Source organism: Hesperophylax consimilis, chromosome 24 (assembly GCF_061612785.1).
Source record: "Hesperophylax consimilis isolate HC1 chromosome 24, BYU_Hcon_1.0, whole genome shotgun sequence".
NCBI lineage: Eukaryota > Metazoa > Arthropoda > Insecta > Trichoptera > Limnephilidae > Hesperophylax > Hesperophylax consimilis.
In genome coordinates, this window is record NC_142859.1 from 28,933,518 (window position 1) to 28,953,934 (window position 20,417).

Sequence of the window (20,417 nt, forward strand, 5' to 3'; positions counted from 1 at the left end):
TGACAGTTGTCGTATATGGTAAAAGTATGTTTAAATAATTGATGTAGAAACACCCATCAACAATCCAGCCTCTTAACCTAGACTTTAAACAATTCTCAAATTCTATTAGTAGAAAATTTTGAAATGATTCAAGGGGGTTTTTTGTAAATAAGCATATTTCACTCAAGTTTTCAACAATCAACAAAATATATTTTATATTTAAATAGTTGAAGGTGCAAAGGTCAACGGTGCAATACTAATTTCTATTATGGTCTATCATGGTTTTATGACGGCCTCCGTGGTCTAGGGATAAGGCTCTCGTCTAGCAATTCGAAGGTTGAGGGTTCGAGTAATTTAAAATAATATTTAGTATACCTGCGACACTTTCCATAATGGAAGTTACTCATAGTATCGCCCTTGTGTAAGACCACCATTCGGAATTGAAACGTTCCTTGAAATGACTTTAGCCGTATATTTGATGACCGGATATGAATAGCCAGCCTTCATTTTACCCATCAGTAGATACCTTATCGGTTTATCTTACCCAGAATCTATAAAATGCAGTGGTTTTGTTTGTCATTGTTATATTTTTAAGTGTATTGCATTATCTGTAATGAACGTATGTCCAAAGGTATGACAGAGACATTCGTGTATGAATGAGATAACATGTTTATGCCGACGTACAAATGGATGCGTCTGCTTTGAATCTCGTATTTTTAATAATCACCTTCCTGATAGCAACTGTACCCACAAGAATATATTATTTGCCTACCCTTCAAATATAAATAGAGCTCAGCATCTCAAACGAACGATTACCACATAATCTACGTTCACAAAAAAATTAGATAAAAAAGCCGATTTAGAACAAATAATAATCACATTATGATTTGGTAATGAAAATTCGGTTCAACAGCTCAATCTGAGATTGTTTACGATTTTTTACCAAGAAAAGAACAAATCCATTATATTGTCGGAATATAATAACGTGTATCTGTACATTGACCTAGCAAAAGCCTTGATAAGATCTGTATATTTATCTATCTCGAGTTCAACGGCCACAATAAACGTGACAATCTTACAATTTGTGATCTATTCTCTACAATCTGCCAGATCTGCCATTTAATGGACGTCTGCGGCATTTCTCAGACCTTCATAACAATGATGATAGTTTAGTTGACACACGACACTTAAATTGTCTCCGTTCACACCGGGGGTCATAGAGTTACGACTAAGTCAAGTACGTGACCAAAAAAGAGAGGAGAAATCCACGAGGAGATCTAAGAAGACAATCATAGACTTTTCCAGGAATATAACTTAAATCTCTTCTAAACCGGAGTTTAATATTGTCAATAATGGTTCCATGATAACTCAACACAGCGACAATTCAACACACTTTTAAAAAGTGATATAGATTCATTAGAAACGATGAAATTTTTTTTTTACCTAACCTAACCTACTTAACCCAGTTAATAAAGTTTTTGTTTCATCACTTTCCATGACTTTTTTTCACTTTTTAAAAATGTTATGTATTATAATTGTGATGATTTATCCGGTCACCGTCAATAATATATCTATTTCTACATTATTGTAACTAACAATAGGGTATTTTCACTATTTATTTTTACTTAGAAATACGATGGAAATTTTTAATTTTATTTTTATGTTAACGAATAAATTTTTTGTAAAGATTTAAAATGTGCCATTTTCGAAATGCCGCCAAAACGACAAGTTCGCTTTAATTCATTAATATGGCGGCGTTGACGTCACTCCGAGCAATGTAAGTGATAGCCGTTTTACAAGCCGGTGGCGATTTCTATGTAATATTGACGTTGCAGCCAGTTGGAACCGTTTCAGAATGTGCGGTTTTAGATCGCTTTTAAAATCTCATATTTATTCTTCATGAGTGAGTGACACTTACAGTTAATTTAAAAAAAATATATATATATATATATATGTTGTGTTCTTACTTGAAGAAAATATATAGTATGTATTCAAATGCCATCTCCGAATAAAGAAATATACAAACAGTTCGTTCAACGTTGAGAATGCATTCATGTGTAACACAAGTCATTATGTACTTTTGTATACTTTCTGTGCTCGATACAGTCTGCTTTACTAAACTGCTGCATTAATAACATCATTCAGTTTGACATAATCGTGTCTTGCACATTCTGACAGTCATTAACCGACAGTGTCAACGATACAATCGTGACATACCATCATACGTATTGTGCAATGATGATTCTCCAGTCATCACGAAAAAATATCCGATATGTGTCATAGATATTCATAAATCAACGGAATTTCTTATTTAGCGCCGCGTTCGTAACGATTTTGTTTGTTTTTGCGAGAGGTATCTTTGTAGAAACTTTCTCTCAAGGCTTTGTCTTCAAGGTTCTGTTGAAATAATCATCAACGGAATGTACAGAGTTTTGTAAAAGAAGATGTAGATAAACGAGAAGTTTGTCTAAGAGATACAGTTCAAATGTGATTGAAGGAATTTTGAGAGAAATGCAAATGAGATTTTCGATTGCGTGGAGCTGTTTTGTAGAACGCCCGGTTATTTCACGTCGCATTTCGGCTATTATATTTATTAAGGAATATACTCTTCCTTTTCTTTTCTACAATGGTTAGAATGCTGGGTAGGTAAGTACTCTTTATTTACGTTATAGCGCAAGACGATCCCAACTGTCCAGAGTCAGTGGAACTAAGGCATACCCACTGGGGAAATTTGTGACAGTGGAAGAATGCACCGGATAGCACCTGGATATTAAAATCTGGTTTCTGAACGAAGCATTAGACTTTTAAGCAAAATTTTGATCTTTCGCGATACGTGAGTTCAAATCTCAGCGTGTACAAGTTTTATTTTTTTAAATTTTTTATTGTTCTTCAAAGTACAATCCCATTAAACCGCAATTAAGCAGTTTGTCAACAGGATGTTCATGTTCAATTACAATATAACATATTTTCATAATATTATTACTTATTACAATACAACTTATACATATTTATCACCAACCACTGCCATAATCAAAAGTATTACTAATACAGAGTATCTCTGCTTAGTAGCCATGTTTTCAGCATATATCTGAATCTCTGAGGTAATTCGCATTTTTTTATATTGCTTGGTAACATGTTGAATATTTTGGGCATGTTGTATTCCAGGGTTCGTTGTCCGTATTTATAGTTATGTTTTGGTACAAGCATTCCTTCATTTTTTGTGAATCTAGTATTATGTTCATGTTCAACTTTCCTCTTATATTCAGAGTTAGATATATGCTGAATCAATATTTTGTGCCATAATAAGGCCTGTGCCTATAAGTTAATTTTATTTAATTCATTTGTGTTGTTTTACAATCAATTCATCGTGAAAGATACTTTTAATATCGACTGTTTGGTGACCAGATCTAAATAGTCAGGTTCTTCCCCAATTATCTCTTCCCCATCTTCTTCCCCATCTCCTTCCCCTCCTCGCTACGTTGAGCCTCACAACATACCCTCACTAGAGGTGTTGTAGACTTACTCACTCCAGACGGTTGGAAGCAGTTGGGAATCTCGTACGGTATTCTCATAAAATAAATTTAAATAAAACCTTCTTAGTTAAATTTAAATTAAAATAAAAGCTCTGAATCTAGGACCCATGGCCTTATCAGTGTGTCGATTTAAATTATGGTCGCTTCCAGATCTTGGTGTTGTGATTTATGATGCTGATCGTTTAACTTGATATACCTTACCAAAAAAGGTTTGATATCTTATATAAAGGAATTCTAAAAATTGTGTACTGCATATTATAGATATTGGTTTGGGGTTCTGCGAAATGTTTACACAATTGAAGTAAATGAATTAACACTGATTGAAGCATAATGGAAACGATAAATTTTACCTTAGTAAAGGAGAAATGGTTTGCAAAGGGCAGCATTCCATGTCATGCAAGATAATAATCAGCCATAGAAAGTGAATGCGATCGTTGGGAAAAGTCGTGAGCGTCCATTTAAAAGTCAACATGACCAAAAGGCTAATACAACCGACCAACGGACAGGGGCAAGTCCGGAGATACAATGAACGTGTTAGTATATGAAAAAGAAGATACGTGTAGACAATGGTGGCTTTGACAAAATTGGAATAATATGTCGGCGGTGAGAGGAATGAAGTAACTAGCCACGCGGAAATGCAAAGCATTATTGATGTTATGAATATATTGAATTTTCTGTACACGTTTCATTGTAGACACCATTAAAATCAACGCATTTTCATCTTCCAAGTTTCGATTATGTCCAAGACTAAATCAGGCATTGAGCTAGGGCATTACAACTAAATGTATAAATCAACGAAAACATGTTCCAGTTCTATTTTTATTTCCATTTACCAAAAACATGCAATGGCTCGCCTGGCACTAGATATATGGACGAATATTTCATGTTCCCCCACGCAATATTAGCAGAGTTGTTCTACCTCCAATGAACTTAACCTATCCAAGGTCTCTCACACCACGCACAGGTATACTCGTTTTGCCATTACCTCTAAAGCTACTGAAATATTTGTCGGTCTACAACAAAAGACGTGCATATAAGGAGTTTGGAATGAACTATTTTCCAAGAAATATGTTTTGGTAAAACCATTCTGCCATCTACTACCTACGTTGCAGAGTAGTAATGTAATTGACTCTTTGACATACTAATTAGCTAAAAAATAGGCTATGCTACCAAATCGCTCATGTAATTTAAAATGGCGCGAAACGCCGATACGTTGCTTTGTTCCTTTCCCGTAATTCGTGACTCGGTCATAGCACGGTCATAGCATGGTCATAACATGGTCATGGTATGCTCCGGTTATTTGGGAAGACTCTTTTAATCTTCCATATATTTAAACAGTATCCATAGTTTGTGAAAATAGCTCATTCATATCACTCGCGAAGAACAACCTTTATATTTCATTTCAGGGTGTCGAATTCTTTCAGAGTATTGTTGCTTGTTTTATTTTTCTCTGCTTTGACTTCGTTTACCCCCTTCCCAAATTTCCCTGTTTACGACAAATCCCAATGAGATGGAGATGTCATAGTAATTTGTTTAGTTGTGATATTTAAAAAAAAAACACCTCTTATATATTATACAATGATGAAGTAATCAAAAGAGGGGGTGAATGATATAAATAGTTCTGTGTAACTTTTTAAGGTTACAAATATAAAATTTTGAAACAAATTCTCCACTTATTATAACATATTTAAAGGCTATTAGCGTATATTTTCCACATTGATAAAAAAAAAGATTTTAATTGACCGTTTTCCACTATTTATAAATGTTTTTCACTGCACATGTAATCGTTACCTACAGTTTGCACAAAAATAACAATAATCTCAATTTCAAGAAGCTACCTTTCTTGATTTGAAAGAAGAATTTAGAACAATTATAAAATATAATTATAATAATTTTTTTAAATGGAAGAAAGAGCACGGCACCACAGTGGTTAAAATTTGATTCAAAAGACAGGTAGGTAGGGACCTGTCAGACTACTAAAGTTAGGGACATAGTATCGAATCATCTGCGAATTTAATTGAGAGTTCCACAGGAGCCGATTCTTGGACCGATCCTATTGATAATATGCATAAATGACATTAGTATATATTGCAAGAGCAGAAAAAAATTGACCTCAGTTTGTAGATATGTGTAAATCGCTTTTATTATATTATGTTATCTCGTCCCGCTTAGTTGTGAGTTTACAACTGCTGAGCGAAAGTGCATCATTACTGGTAATTGGCAAGAATTATAATTAATTAAGTGTGGAAAGTAAATAATACAATAAATATACGGTGTTCATACATTCATGGCGCGAGCTTCATCAAGCCACCGCCATTCAAATGCCGAGATGATTATCTGAATGCCTACTACTTTCTTAGATATCTTAGTGTCTTTTTAATCTACCAAGAACCTTTTAGGATTCAAATTTTTTTATACTACAAACTTAAGAATCGTACCTTACCTTAAAACATAAAGTACGTTAGAATTAAACTTTTCACAATGCCATTTAGAAGCACTTAACAACGTAGGTTTTCATTATTTTATATGGCAGCGTCTTTGAGATGTTAAATAATGTAAACATTGTCATTGGCGTACACAACGGAATACTTCATTGCTCTGTGGCAAGCTTTGAAATTGGTTCCCAACCCAAAAAATTGTGTCTTAGAGACAATAATTTTGACTCGGAATCAACTGCCTGGACTCATGGAAGTTTCCTACGTCAAAATAATTAACCCCGAAAAATTAGCACCGCAGGCCACCTTTTTGTAATTTCGTATCGTTTGGCATTTTTGCAGTCGAGGCTGCCCTTGAGAAGTTGCCCACACTGCCAAAATGTTTTCTACGCTACTGTACATTGCCACTGGATTGCGATAATTACTAATGGATAAATATTTTGATTCTACTAAAAACTACACTTTTATTGATAGAGTAAATGAAATTAGTTTATTACAACTATCAAAAATAATACTAAGTAATTGCAGATACTTAAAACCAAGATATTTAAATGATATCTCACATTACTTTTCTCTTCTTAAGGCGATATTTATAATTTGTCGCGCATCCGAGAAAATAGCTACAGTCATTAATACCTACAAATAAAGCAATCACATAAATATATATATAAAATACCGAAGTGTTTTCACCAGAGTTAATAACAAAAGCATTTAAAACGATACTGATATGTTTGAGTAATATAAGAGTTAGTTTATAACAGGGCATAATATGTGCACTCTGAAAAATACTCATAAATAGCCAAGACAAACTAGGAAACTAGTGTAATTTGCCTGCAAATTTGTAATACTGCAAAAAATTATCTTATTGGATGCCACTTAAATCCGTTGATCAATGATCTTCATCTCTAATGGAAATTCATGGCTAATGCTTGGAAATATTACCATTACGCTATATTAAGCGCGCATAATTTGATTTATATATATTATAAGGTGAAGTGACACACTACTCGCTAACTGCCACAGAATATTATTTCTTTGTATGGGATCTGTCACTTTGACAGACGACAACCGCGTAATTTTACGGCGCTACGTAAATTGTTCTGACCCTGACATTTCTGAGGGAGTCACACAATTTTCGAATATCGCCTGGCTAGCAGATCACAGCGTATATCGTCGCAACGCCAACACTTTTTAGATGTGACAGGTCTATATGGTATTGTATGGCGAGCAATATGGTCCAGCGCCCTTGAGGTGATTTTTCACAAAAACGGCGCTCTAAAAATTATCCAATTATTATTATTATTATGGAGTAATATAAAACGCTTTGAACTTCCAACGTGATCTGTCAGCCCGTTAATGCTGTCTAAAATAAATTTTTAATGTTTTTTTTTGTTGGTAAATTTAATTTAACATTTATTGGAAAATTTGCCTGCATCCTAACTATTTCTCACAGATTAACAATTAAAATAACTTAGACATGAATAATTAATAATCTATTTTAATATTTTGAAAGAAGGGTAAATGCAGGTATCTCCATTAATGAACAAACAAAAAATGTTCAAAGAAGCGAAGCTAACAATCCACAATGAAGTGCTGGTACCTACCCCAATATGTGTCAGCAAGGCATAGAACTGGCCAGCCACGAAAATATAGCACGTTTATAGCGTGGAATGTCACAGGCTTAATGAGTAAGATTATGAAATGGACACATAGATGGTTTGGGCATGTAGAGCGAATGAACGAAGAAAGGAGTTTAAGGAGAAAATATGACGAAAATGTGAATGGTAAAAGAATTCGGGGACGCCTGAGGAAGACAAGGTGTGGTCAAGTGAACTAGATACTTGAAATCAAGTATCAGAATAATCGAAGAGTATGACCGGTCGGTGGCCGAGTTGACATAGCGTTTGGATTCCACCCAGATGTAGTGTATTCAATTCCTCGACTGGCTAAGTCCTCCATCACAACACAAGCAACATTTTCCGCTTACTGTGGTGGTAGTAGGAGATTTTCAAATATTGTCAGGTTATTCTTAACCCGGGAATGTTTGTCTTTCTTTTTTAAAATAAATAAATAAATGTGTGAGACGATGTATAAATGTGAATGAGGCAAGGAGTGTGTGCCAAGACCGGTTGTTTGGCGGTCCATCCTCTCTGCCTACCCCAGCTGAAAACGGCGTGATGGTGAGTCAATATTTTGACCGGTCAGTGAGTTGGCATCGCGTGTGGGTCCCATTCAGGCGTTTGAAGTTCAATTCTTTTTTCTTTGTATTTTATAATTATTGTCAGATTGTTTGTAATCCGGAAATATTGATCTGTCTTAAAAAAATAATAATAATTAGGTACCAAATAAAATATATTTTTTTAGAAATATGTGCGAGGTACCTACCAAAAATGTTAATATCGTATGCAATGCATGTCATCTGTTGTTATAAAATCAACATATTGCATCAGCATTGGTGTAGTAGCTATTTATATTATTAGACTGCATAGAAACGGAGAACAGCAAAATCAATTTTTTTTATGCATATCTTATTTTGTACCAAACCCTTTACTGATATTATATAGCATAAGGTACAAGCACAAAACTAACAGATCGACAAACTTATCTGCGGTGTTGGGAATATCATCGTTTTATCGATAGTCTCACAGTGTAGGTTTATAATACTTTAAATTACCTTTACATTCACAAATACAAAACACTAGAAATAACGACCAACAAACTTATTAAAACACTAGATCTCAGCGTCAAAAATATATCCAACAAGCAACTATAAATACAACATTTGGGCAAAAAAAGCTTGCGTACTATGGTACTGAACTCTTCAAAAAAAATCTACTCTCATTCAAAATTCACAACAATATTTGAACATTTAAATCTCAAATAAAAAGCTGGATACAAAAAAAAATGAGATCAGAAATAGATAATATACTGACATTAAATACAAAAAACATCATGTAATACATTTATGTTATTGTTTGTATTATTTCAGAAAAAACACTATTTAATATATTTATAATTACTTTGTATTACCCATACTACTAAATTTCAATCATATGAAAATTAAATCCTCTTAAAGCACGGGATATCACAGTGAGAATATCATTATATCCATTTGTTACATAAAAAAAGTTATTATAACACTTATTATTATTATTATATCCCATGATGAAAACTGACCGAAACGAACGAGATTTTTTTTTTAAACAACGTCTTAAATATTACAAATATATTTTTATTTAAATTACGAATATATTTTGTGATAATGTACATATATATTTGTAATTTACTAAAAGTTTATAAGGAAATTCGTTAATTCATTCGTAAGGTTTCGTATTACGTTTTCAACTGGAATTACCAAATAATTTGAAAAGGTTCTTAATAAATTAGCAATGGTCATTTTTTGCCTACACTTAAAGCTAGCATAACGAATATAAAGTTGAAAAATTGTACCCATTAAGGTATCGTTAAATCAGGTACACGTTTGAAAGTTTCAAATTAATTAAGATTGATTGAATTTCATGTTACAATTTGATTGATTGAAATTAAATTGCCTCTTAGAACATAACAATTTAAAAGCAACGCAAAACCTACCAATCCCATTAAACAATCTCGTTCCTAAATGTATTATGTCTGTAGGCAAGTACCTACATAAAAACACTAAAAAATGATCGCATTCGCAAAGAGATCAATATAAAAAGAAGTTTGTTTTGCGTTTTTATCGAACTTGTTTCCGCTACATGTTTTTATCTCAGGTAGATGGTTCGTTGTCAAGTTTTGGATAGGTCTTCTAAATTTAAAAAAAATTTATGTTGAAAATACAAAACGCCATCTGTTCTGCAGTGGTATAAAACGTTCGTGTATTATTTTAGAATAAATTGTTTATTCTCTAAATCTGTGTGGAGGGTTTTTTTAAGGATACGAAGTTCTGGGAAGTAAAAAAGGTATGAGGGGTGAGTAGGAATCTAAGGATCAGTGTGTGGAGTGAAAAATAAATATAACCCTATTTTTTCGCACTGCTGCGAAGTGATGGGTCGAGAGACCAATTGGAGAGGTCAATTGGTTTCCCCAAACCAGCCTCTCCCAATTTGGCAGGCCACGCAGGTAGTGAGCAGGCGCATCGTAAACACACCTCACTCGATGAACCCGGGCACCCCTGCTTAATCACAAAACTTAGCAGAAGTGTTGGTAATCCAATAAATGGTTATCAGGGCGGCGGTGCCCAAACCCGCCACTTAAATCATTGCAATTTAATTACAATGGGTTTCCGGAAAATATATAATATTCTATCACCATTAACTCAACACATAAATGAGAAATGAATGATTAATTGGTGTAGGTACTTCTATTTTGTATTTATAGCTAAGAATTCTAATATGTTTTTCATGTTCTAATGACGTAAACATTAATTGTGAACTGGTGCTCCGCTCATGTCCTTCGATTTTCACGCACCGGTATAGCGGAGATTAATGCTGCATTAAAATACATGTAGAACAGACTCAGGATGCCTAAATTGAATCTGTGCATTAGAAATGGCAATCAGTCTGTTAACAATGGATTGTCAATCAGAAGGACCGCCCTCCTTTGCACAGAATTAAGTCGGTTTTTCAAGTATTGTGGGGCTCCAGCCCAGAGGTGGCTCACAAATTAATTTGTTGAATAAACTTGTAATTTACATAGAGTTAGCAATTGGTCACTATTGAAAACTTACTATCCCTATTCAAGACGCCATGATGGTAAAAATGCAAATACAACTATGTTTGAAAAATAAAATAAATTTTATATATTTTTTTAATTCTAGTAGCTAATGAATTACCATTATTTACCAAAACAACAAATTTAAAAATTAAGTACCCCTGGCTCTCAGTTCGAAATAAAAAACTATATAATGTTCTGTTTTCACTTTTTTATACTAACCTAAAGCGCACGGAGCAAACTCGCCGAAACGAGTTTGTTGACTTACCTACCGTTTGTCTCTTTTAAAGGCCGCCACAGCTTTTTATCTACACAGCCGACTTTATCTGTGGCTTTTGTATGTTAAGTTTTTTCTGTGACTTCTCTTTGTTAGTTTTACGCTGGCGACACTGACAAAAGATCTCTATTTGAATGGGTTTGAATTATTTATAGTTTGTTTTGTGAAGTTATTTACGGATAAAAAATTGGATGATTTTGAATGAGTCTATAATTTGACAGTTGTAAAAAATGTCAATACCTATTGTTTATTATTAGATTAAGTTTCGTTAATATTCAATTGGATATGCTTCGAATAGATTGTAAAGATATTACTCGATTATATTTTAAACGCTTCAAAGCATGTTTCAAAGAGAAATACATATTCGTCACTGACACCAGTTTTAGACTGGTCATTTTAATAAATAAAGTTTTGTTGATTTACTGGTATTATATTTTATTTTTATTAACATTAACTGGAAGGGGAAAAAATGAGAAACAGAAATATTGAGAAGAACCTGTCTTTTTAGATCTGATCGCTTTTACATCCTGTGTACTTATGGTTACCAATAAATAAATAACAGCTATGTAGACTGTTTGTAAATGTGGTCTTAATAGAGGTAAAGTCAAAAGAAGGAAATCAATATTTGGTTACATATTTGGATGACACTTAACACGTCTAAAGCCATTACGAGCAATGCCAACGTTTTATTTCTGAAAACTGGTTCAACCACCGTGAATGAAAAATGCAATGATAAAGGAATATTTACTTAAATGCTGGAGTAAGTTATTAGTACAATTGTAGATAAATACAACAAAACACTGTTTAAACTTGCAAAATTTCTCATTTAAATTATTTTACAACGACGCGTCGTGGGAACAAGCTGCTGTTTCTTACTTACTTCTTCTATTGTCTTCTGCCCTGATTTATGCAAAAATAGTGATGGGGCAAATCAACCAAGAAGTTTTTTATTTTTATTTAGAGCTGGTTATATAACTAAGTTAATTTAATGCTCTCTGCTATTTACCCACGACTAATGGGGAATTCAAGTGAAATAATGAGGTTATTGTTATGAAGTTACGCAGCTCTGAATGCTCTCTGATAAACTGAGTTACAATAAAATTGCAATTGAAATATTATGAATATGAAAGCATTGCTTATTTATTACAGAGGAAATACCTATTTATGTAAAATGTGTACTGTGAAAATATCGTGGTGTAATTATATTTAAAAAAAAAAAGATTTTTTAATCGATTGTGTTTTTTGTCGTCGGTTATTATTTTTTACTTTTTTTATTTAAACGCCCGTTAAAAGGACTTTAATATATACATAGACAATGCAGGATATTCGTAGGTATGCTTGATGAACAAGAAAGAAAAGAATACATTTTATAGGTATGTAGTAGGAAGTATTAAAAAGTATTGATACCGTCAACTATATTTTATCCACAAAAATTGTTTTTTTTTAATTTTTCTTACATTTTACATAAAGTGACCAATGCAGTTAAATTTTAACCAATTATTCGGCCGAGGTTCAATATTTGAAAGATACAAAGCAGAAGTCTTATAATTTATCTTGTGTTTCGATGGTTCAATTTGTATTTCAAAGCTTCATAGTTCAGTATGGAATTAAAAACGATTTTTAGAAATTTGATGACGCCTAAGCTTTTAAAACAAAAATATTATTTAAAAGGATTGGTACAATTAGGTATTTATTTATTTTTAACCTAAAAATGGGTAAAAAAATTAAGGTACTTACAGCGTGAAAGGTTGCATACTTCTGCATTGCTTACAGGTCATACAGATAGGTATTGGATAAACTAGGCAATATCTCTACTATCTTTAAAAGGTCAAGAATAACATGTTTTAATCATATAATACAAACCGATACAGTTAGAATGCGATTTAATAAACTGTCATGGGAAAGAAATAGCAATAGCTTAATAACCTTATATATATTTAAAAACTAAATTACGAAATAAACATCAGGAAAAATGGTGTAGATTAAGGTAGCATACAGATATTGGATTATTTTCTGTGGTGATAAAAATGTATTTAAACCTTTAGGTTTTTTATGTGAATTACGCACAAGACGCCCAACCGTCAGCTGTTTGGAGCCAGCAGGACTATGGCTTCCTTAATTCAAGTACGAGAAAGGAAGTGGGAAAGTACCTGGCTATCAGATTTGGTCACCAAACTAAAGTCATTTCGAGTAATGTTTCGATTCTGAACGGTGGTCTTTCACCAGGGTACTCTCAGTATCGCCATGGCGTAAGACCAACATTCATAATTTAAACCTTTCTTGAAATGGCTTTCGTTATGTTTGGCGACTAGATCTGAATAGCCAGGTACTTCCCCACCTTCCTCTTCCCATCTCCTTCCCCTCCCCGCTACTTTCAGCCTCACAACATACCCAATTGGGAATGCTATAGTCTCACTGACTCCAGACGGTTGGTAGCAGTTGGGACTCTTGTGCGGTTTCACATTTTAAAAAGTTTAAAAAAAGGGTGATACTGAGAATCTTCCACTTTAATGAAGGCTGGGCTTGTCGAACAGCAGTATGACTGAAAACTGTGTACGGAGAAAAAGCTAAATAATTTATTATTTAAAATTGCACATATAATCTGAATCACCCTATTCACCAAACGATAACAGGACAAGCGCATGCGCAGTGAATGCACCGACCCACTTAGCAAATAATACACTTGGCTCTTTTCTTTCTTACTCTCATCTCTCTCAACACCGACTATCAGCCGTTGTGCCTAATGCCGGCTATACACGTCTATTATGAAGCGTTGTTCTAAAACCACAAATTCATTTGTTTAGATCAGAGGTTCCCAAAGTGGTCTATATCGACCCCCAGGGGTCGATGTCGGTTTGCTGGGGGTCTATGTCAGCGAGAAAAAAATTTGGGGGTCCACGAGATTCAAATGGGGGTACATACGAGCGGACCCCCATTTACCTCAAGTCAACATTTAGGATTTCCGTAAATGACTTAGACCTAACACAAATATAATAGACTGAGAAATTACTTATTTGATATTTGTATTTTTATATTTCGTTAAGTTGTTAATTAAGGGATATAAGGGAGTCTACGTTCCTTTTCTCGTTAGAATTAACATATTCAAGCTAAACATTGCACATTGGAAGCCGCGAATTTTCCTAATCCCCCAACTTGTTTTTGAAAAACGTCCAGGGTAATAATGACGTTCAACATTTAAATGTACTTAACACAGACTTTAAAACTAAGTTTGAGGACATTTTGACCATGGAAATGCATTGTTGAAGAATCGGATATCACGTGACAAGAAGAACTGACCGGAATAAGCACTGACAAAGAACTTAAGGGGCAGTTCTGTAGGGCCAGCTACAGAAGCCAGCTTCCCGTTGCTTATCCTGCTTCATTTTCATTTAGTGTAATACCTCACAAGGGCTCCCCTGTCTGCACAGTGTAAAGACAGAGGAACTATACCGCCACCCGGTTGTTGGACAGGCAAGGGAAGGGAATCTTTTTACGAAAAAAATAAATGATTATCACATGGGACGTTAATATTTTTGGGAAAATTCAATATTCGGCAGGCAGGGGGTCTACGGTTTTTTTTTTTGCCAAGTGGTCTACGGGGCAAAAAAGTTTGGGAACCTCTGGTTTAGATCGATGTTGACTTTGAAATGTCCGTATACAATACAATGATAGCCAGCACGTTTTTCAAAAATACTTTTTTTCTATTCTGTGACTAAAATCTGTCTCGATTCGAAAGGCTTAATTTTGATCGAATAGTTTGTTGTTGTAGAACCAAACGGTGTTAAAAAATGTACTTTTAATCGAATACCTATATCTATAATCAAAATGTGTCAATTGGATTTTATATATAGGTAGGTACTTATTTAAAATGCAAAAAAAAACTCTAAGATTATACAGTACGTTCACAAAACATTAAATAACTTGTGTTGAAAAGGGACTAACCGCTGTAGGAATGTTTCGTTTTTACGTGGTTATGAAATATTTTATTAATTCTAAGTCGCAATATTATCTCCGATAACTACATATTTTTTATGCAATTTTATATTTTGTGTCTTTAAAATTATGTGTAAACAGTTAGGTACCGTAATTTTATTATATCAACATGTGTGAACTGAGCTTTATGGATTGAACTAGAAAACATTTGAAAAAAGAATTACTTTTCATATGCATCAAGTGACAAGGCATAAAAATACGAAAACTTCATATTATTTGGTTAACGTTCACATAGGCACCTACTCTTTTATAATATGGAACATTATTACGAATTTAACATACATATACTGAATTTATATTCCTACCATTAAGGAATCTCTCAAATTACGATTTCGGCAAATTTTTTTGTGGAATTTGTGGGTATTTTTATTAATTCGAAAGTTATAATAAAAAATGTTTTCACAACGTGTGTTTAGTTTTTTTTCCATATTTTTCAGGTCACAAGGCTGATGGCTATATCATGTGTATTTAATTTCATGATGCACGCGATTTGTATTAAATTTGTTTGTGTGACTATGTGACACACGCGCACACTGGGTATTTTAAATTACATGGTCGAATACAAACATAAATACAGATAACAATATGAATAAACTAGATTGAATATTACAATAGTACCTACCTACCTGTCAATTCGTTATTCTGATTTTTAACTTTTTCGAATTTGTGGAATTACACTGCACGCAAAAGGTCTTTAAAAAAACATCACTTGATTTTAACTTAAACATCTAATGGAGACGACTAGATTAGGGGGAGTTTAAGTAAACATGCAAATAATTGGTTTTTAAGGTGTTAGTTTGGGTATTTTTATAATTTATGCGTATTTTCTAGCCTCCAAACTTAACTTTGATTGAGAATAATTGGAACTTTAATGCATCTTTAACATCTCCGCCGACATAAATAGCTATGTCTTGTAGTAATTAAGTTGAAACCAAGTGCAAAATTTGCATATTAAGCGTGCAACGGAATTCGACAATTTTTTCTACCTTTTTTATAACAACTCTACACAGAAAGGCGATGATGGAAATAATTTCCTTCAGAGACTATGTCATCTTTGTTGTTTCTGTGTGAAGGGTTTGCTTGAATTGGCTGTTTCAATTACTAATCTAATACCTATAGATTTTTTATGAAAAAAATTATAAATAATTTGATAATATTTGAATTCTCCCTACTCCCATCATAACAAGTTTTAATGGTTACTTGTGCATTGGTGGAGGACTTAGGTTGCAGACGATTAAACCCGAAACTAGTTTTAATACAGGTTGTAAGGTTTTAACTCAAGACTTTCTGGTCTCTGGGCGTTTGCTCTAACCTCAGAGCGATAGCATTCACCATTGTTTAATGTAAGTAACGAGGTTTAATCACTAAATCACCGCAAGGTAATGATGGGGAAAATATTTATTTTTTATTCTATTATTAAATAAAAATCTGTTATTAGTTGGCTAAATTTTTCCAATTTCCAACAATTTTTCCCCCCCACCTTCCTCTTCCCCAGTGGTAACTTTAGTAAAAGGTGATAAAGTCATGAAAAGTGATGAAAACACTGGGCTAAATCGGTTATGTTAGATTATATATGTATAGAACAGTTGTTTTTTCGCTCGCTTTTCAAAGACAGTGTAATGCCTGTAATGCCCATGTGACATGTTATCCTGAAAAACGACACAGCTTTTCAAAATTACATTTTTCTTTCCAAAATCCCAGATTTCATTAAGCGTGGAATCTGAATAAACTAATACATCAATTTTATACCCTTTTAAACGGATTTACCAACAATATATTTATTTGTACATTAATATACAGATCTCATTTAGAAGCGACCTCGATTTGCCATAACACATCACACTTATCTCCGTGTTCTTGTTATAATATAAATCCACTTGGAAATTTCGCTTGTTTTAAAAAATAACCAACGAGAAAATCTCGGCGAGCTCTTCAGACCAATAATAATTATGCATAATATCATGGTAGCCGTTTCTAATGCACTTTCGCACAGAGTATTTGTAACAATCTGCTGAGGGGGCCTAGCACGCATGCGCGGCAATAATGACTCCATCTCGCACGCATACTAACCGCCACTATTTTAACCGCACAGGGATTATCGGTGGGATGGAGCCAATGCCCGATTTTATTAAGATTGTAATATTTTGAATCAAGCCGCTATCGATAACACACCTTACGTAGGTGGCGATTAGGCTTAAATTCCCGCTTCACACCATCCACCTGTTTTGATTTATGCAAGAAAAAAACATGGCCAAAGAGTGCCTTTTATTTTATTTTGTGGATGTTTAGGCACAAATATTAAAAAGTTTTTCGATCATTTTATAAATAACTTAATTTGCAACATTATACAGTAAAATCATAACCGAAAATGGGTTTGTTAGCAGGAGATTTTGAACTTTTAAGCAGTTTTCATAGGCCTTTTACATTATTTTTTTCTGGGCTTTTAAAAAGACTTATCTAAAAAATACTCGATTATTTCAAAGGCCAGGATGTATTCTACACGCAGTATTTAATCAAAGCATCTGAAACACTTCTAGGCGACCAAACCAAAAACACATGATTTTAAATTACTACGTCATGCATAGCAATAAGCCATAAAAATATTGTAAGCTGGGTTTAAAGAATATGGAGTAGATTTTTAATGAAAGACTAACATTTTTGATGCCCTTGGCATCGGTGAATTATCGAGATATACCTTGAAATTTGTCACGGGTCATTTCTACAACCCGCTCTTGAGTTAAAAGGTGGGCTATGAAATGATTTGCCGAGTTCTATATTTTCTCCTTCCTTCAACACTCCTTTTTCTCCTCAAAAGATCCTTCATACAGCGTCCCCAAAGATAACATAGGCCCTGAAGGAAATTATTCTCCTAAAAGCCTATATATATGAACATTGACAAGTATTGAAGCCAACGATTAGAATGCAAAATATTTTGGTTAGGTTTCATTGATCAATTTTATATGGTAATAAGTATTGTAAAACGTCAAATAATATAAGTGATTTTTCGAAACCACTGACCAAATGGGGTGATTTTTATAATGCAGTCGGTGAACTATTGTTTATTTTCTGGAGAACTTATATGAATCTCAAAGTCTGTTAACATGTTTTAACAAAGCTGCCCATGCTCGAAATTGAACATTCGTAATGACTAATTGTTCAGAAAGTTTGACATAAGAAGCTCCTTTAACCATCCAGTATAACTTAACGTTGATATAGAAATTTTTTATTTCAGTTATGTATAGAAAACTTTCACAATAATTTTAATGAAATTACTAAATTCACATAGCTAATATTAAAAAAATAGACAATTACAAAATTTACAAATGTTTTATAAAGTTTTTTAAATATTCTAAATACACTAAATATTCAAACTTACTTGAGAAAGATGAAAATTTTTGAATTAATATATCCAATTTTTTTAATTATCTCAGACTACCATAGAGTCCAGATATCTCTTATTATTTATTTTTTTGTTACTATTTACAATGTTTTATTAATTACTAATATGATTTTTTTGTAATTGAGCTACAATTCCTTCACCAAACACAATAGCCTTGTCTGTTTATGGTAAGGAAAGGCCAATTTTTGTTTTACATCATAATACTGTATGACATGAAAACATTGTATATTTAAGGTAAAAATACAAATATTAAATAATAAAAAAATTAAATAATTAAAAGTAAAAAAACCACAAAAAACTGTTAAAATTTTGCAAAGTTCTCTAAAATAGATTTATCACGACACAATTACATTTAAAATGTACATTTTCTTTACTGGTTTGGGCATGTAGATAAAATGAACTAATAAAGGTGGGTGAATAAATGGCGCAAATGGAAGAAAAAGTCAGGGGCACCCAAGGAAGAAATAGCGTGCCAATCAGAATAATAAAAGAGGTTGTATGATAGGATGTATGTATGTGAAAAAGACAAGGAGTTGTTTGGCAGTCCGTCCTCTCTGCCTTCCCCTGCAGTGAAACGGCGTGATGGTTAGTTAGTTAGTTGTTTCGACAATAATTTTACTCAGATCAGGAAATAGTTCAATTCTGTCTCTTATTTTGTAGGTACTGCTTCTTTCGACCGTTCATTATAAAATATTCGAATTCATAATACTTTCTCAAACAACTGCCATTCGAATCTCATAGAATTAAAAATTAAACCAGATAAAAATAATTTATAATAGCACCTCTCTCCTTCAGATTAACCATCTAAACCTGAGAGCTTAAAATACATTATTATTTGTAGAGCAGAAATTATGTCATAATAGGTGATTTGATTTACAATTTTTGAAACTTTTAAGCCTGCAGCTAAATAGAAGTTCTTTGAACATTTTTTTCCACTAATCTAAATCATCATAATATAAAAGTTCCGCATTTTGTTTATTTCTCTTCGTTGGTGTTTTGAAGCGTTGAATTAATTCCGAAAGTTGTTTTTATACTTTTTAACTATCGCATTTTAATTACATGATTAATTGTTTTAAAATTCAAACTGGCTCATTATAAATAACGGTGTCCATTTCAAAAATAAATTACAATTTATTTTGTACAAATTAAAATGAATTAAGAATGCAAAACATAAAAGTACTTGTCTTTCTAAACATTTATATGTGACATTATTGTAATCTACGTTAGTAAGTTTAGGTTAGATTAGTTATCACTACCCGGTTTCGGGCCTTTTTCTAATTGAACACACGAAAAAATACTAAAGAACAAATAAAAATTATGGCGTCTTGTATCTGTGAAAATTAAGTTAATATTAAGTGATTGAAAGGAAGTCGGTTTACCCTTAACACTGTGTACATTTCAAGATACCAGAGCTCACCGTTTAATTTATTTGAATTAATCCAACTATTAATTAACTATCCCAAGAAACACTGTAGCTAAAAAATAGGCTCTTAAAACTGATTATTACAACAGTTTCGACAGCAATTTTTAAAAATATAATCTTACCTTAATTATTGAGTGCTCCACTTCAAAAAATCTGCAGTCCAGTTTCCAAAATCACAACAAAAACCCGAAAACACTTCCGCAGATACAAAAAGTCAAAATATATTGAAAAAGCTCCAAGCTTTTACGAAACACAATAATTTGTATTATTATTACTAAAAGAACACCACATCGTGAAGAACAATTTCGAAAGTTCGTTCGAAAAAAAAATATATTTCACAAAATATTTTTTAAATATTTATTTTCTTATACCGCGAGTTATAATGATGGTTAACTTTGATTCTGATTAAGTCTACAGCTAAACTATAGTAAGACAGGTTTAGGTAGAATCAAGACAACAGGTCTACGCGGCTTGAACGTTGGTAAGAAAGTGAATTGGGCTGCTTACTCTAGGCGGAGTGGTACCTGTTCACTGGAAGTTGGATTGGAGTAGGAATTATTGACTAGAGAAATAATACCTGTTTTGCTGTGAAAGACCCAAGGGCCTTACGCGTTCTAAAAAGTGAGATTAAACACATTGGATTCTTGTAGGGTTACTTTGTTATCTACCTGGGAATCTAAAAAAA

At 33.1% G+C, this 20,417-nt stretch overlaps 1 protein-coding gene across 1 annotated transcript in view; it reads right to left on the reverse strand.

Annotated features, from left to right (window-relative positions):
* LOC149412168 (uncharacterized) overlaps positions 1-20,203 on the reverse strand; it is a 133,093-nt gene extending 112,890 nt beyond the window's left edge. Inside the window, exon 1 of the mRNA XM_089646366.1 lies at positions 19,855-20,203. The gene's annotated coding sequence lies outside the window, so the exon portion shown is untranslated. The remainder of the gene's footprint in view (positions 1-19,854) is intronic.
* Positions 20,204-20,417: the final 214 nt, after the last annotated feature.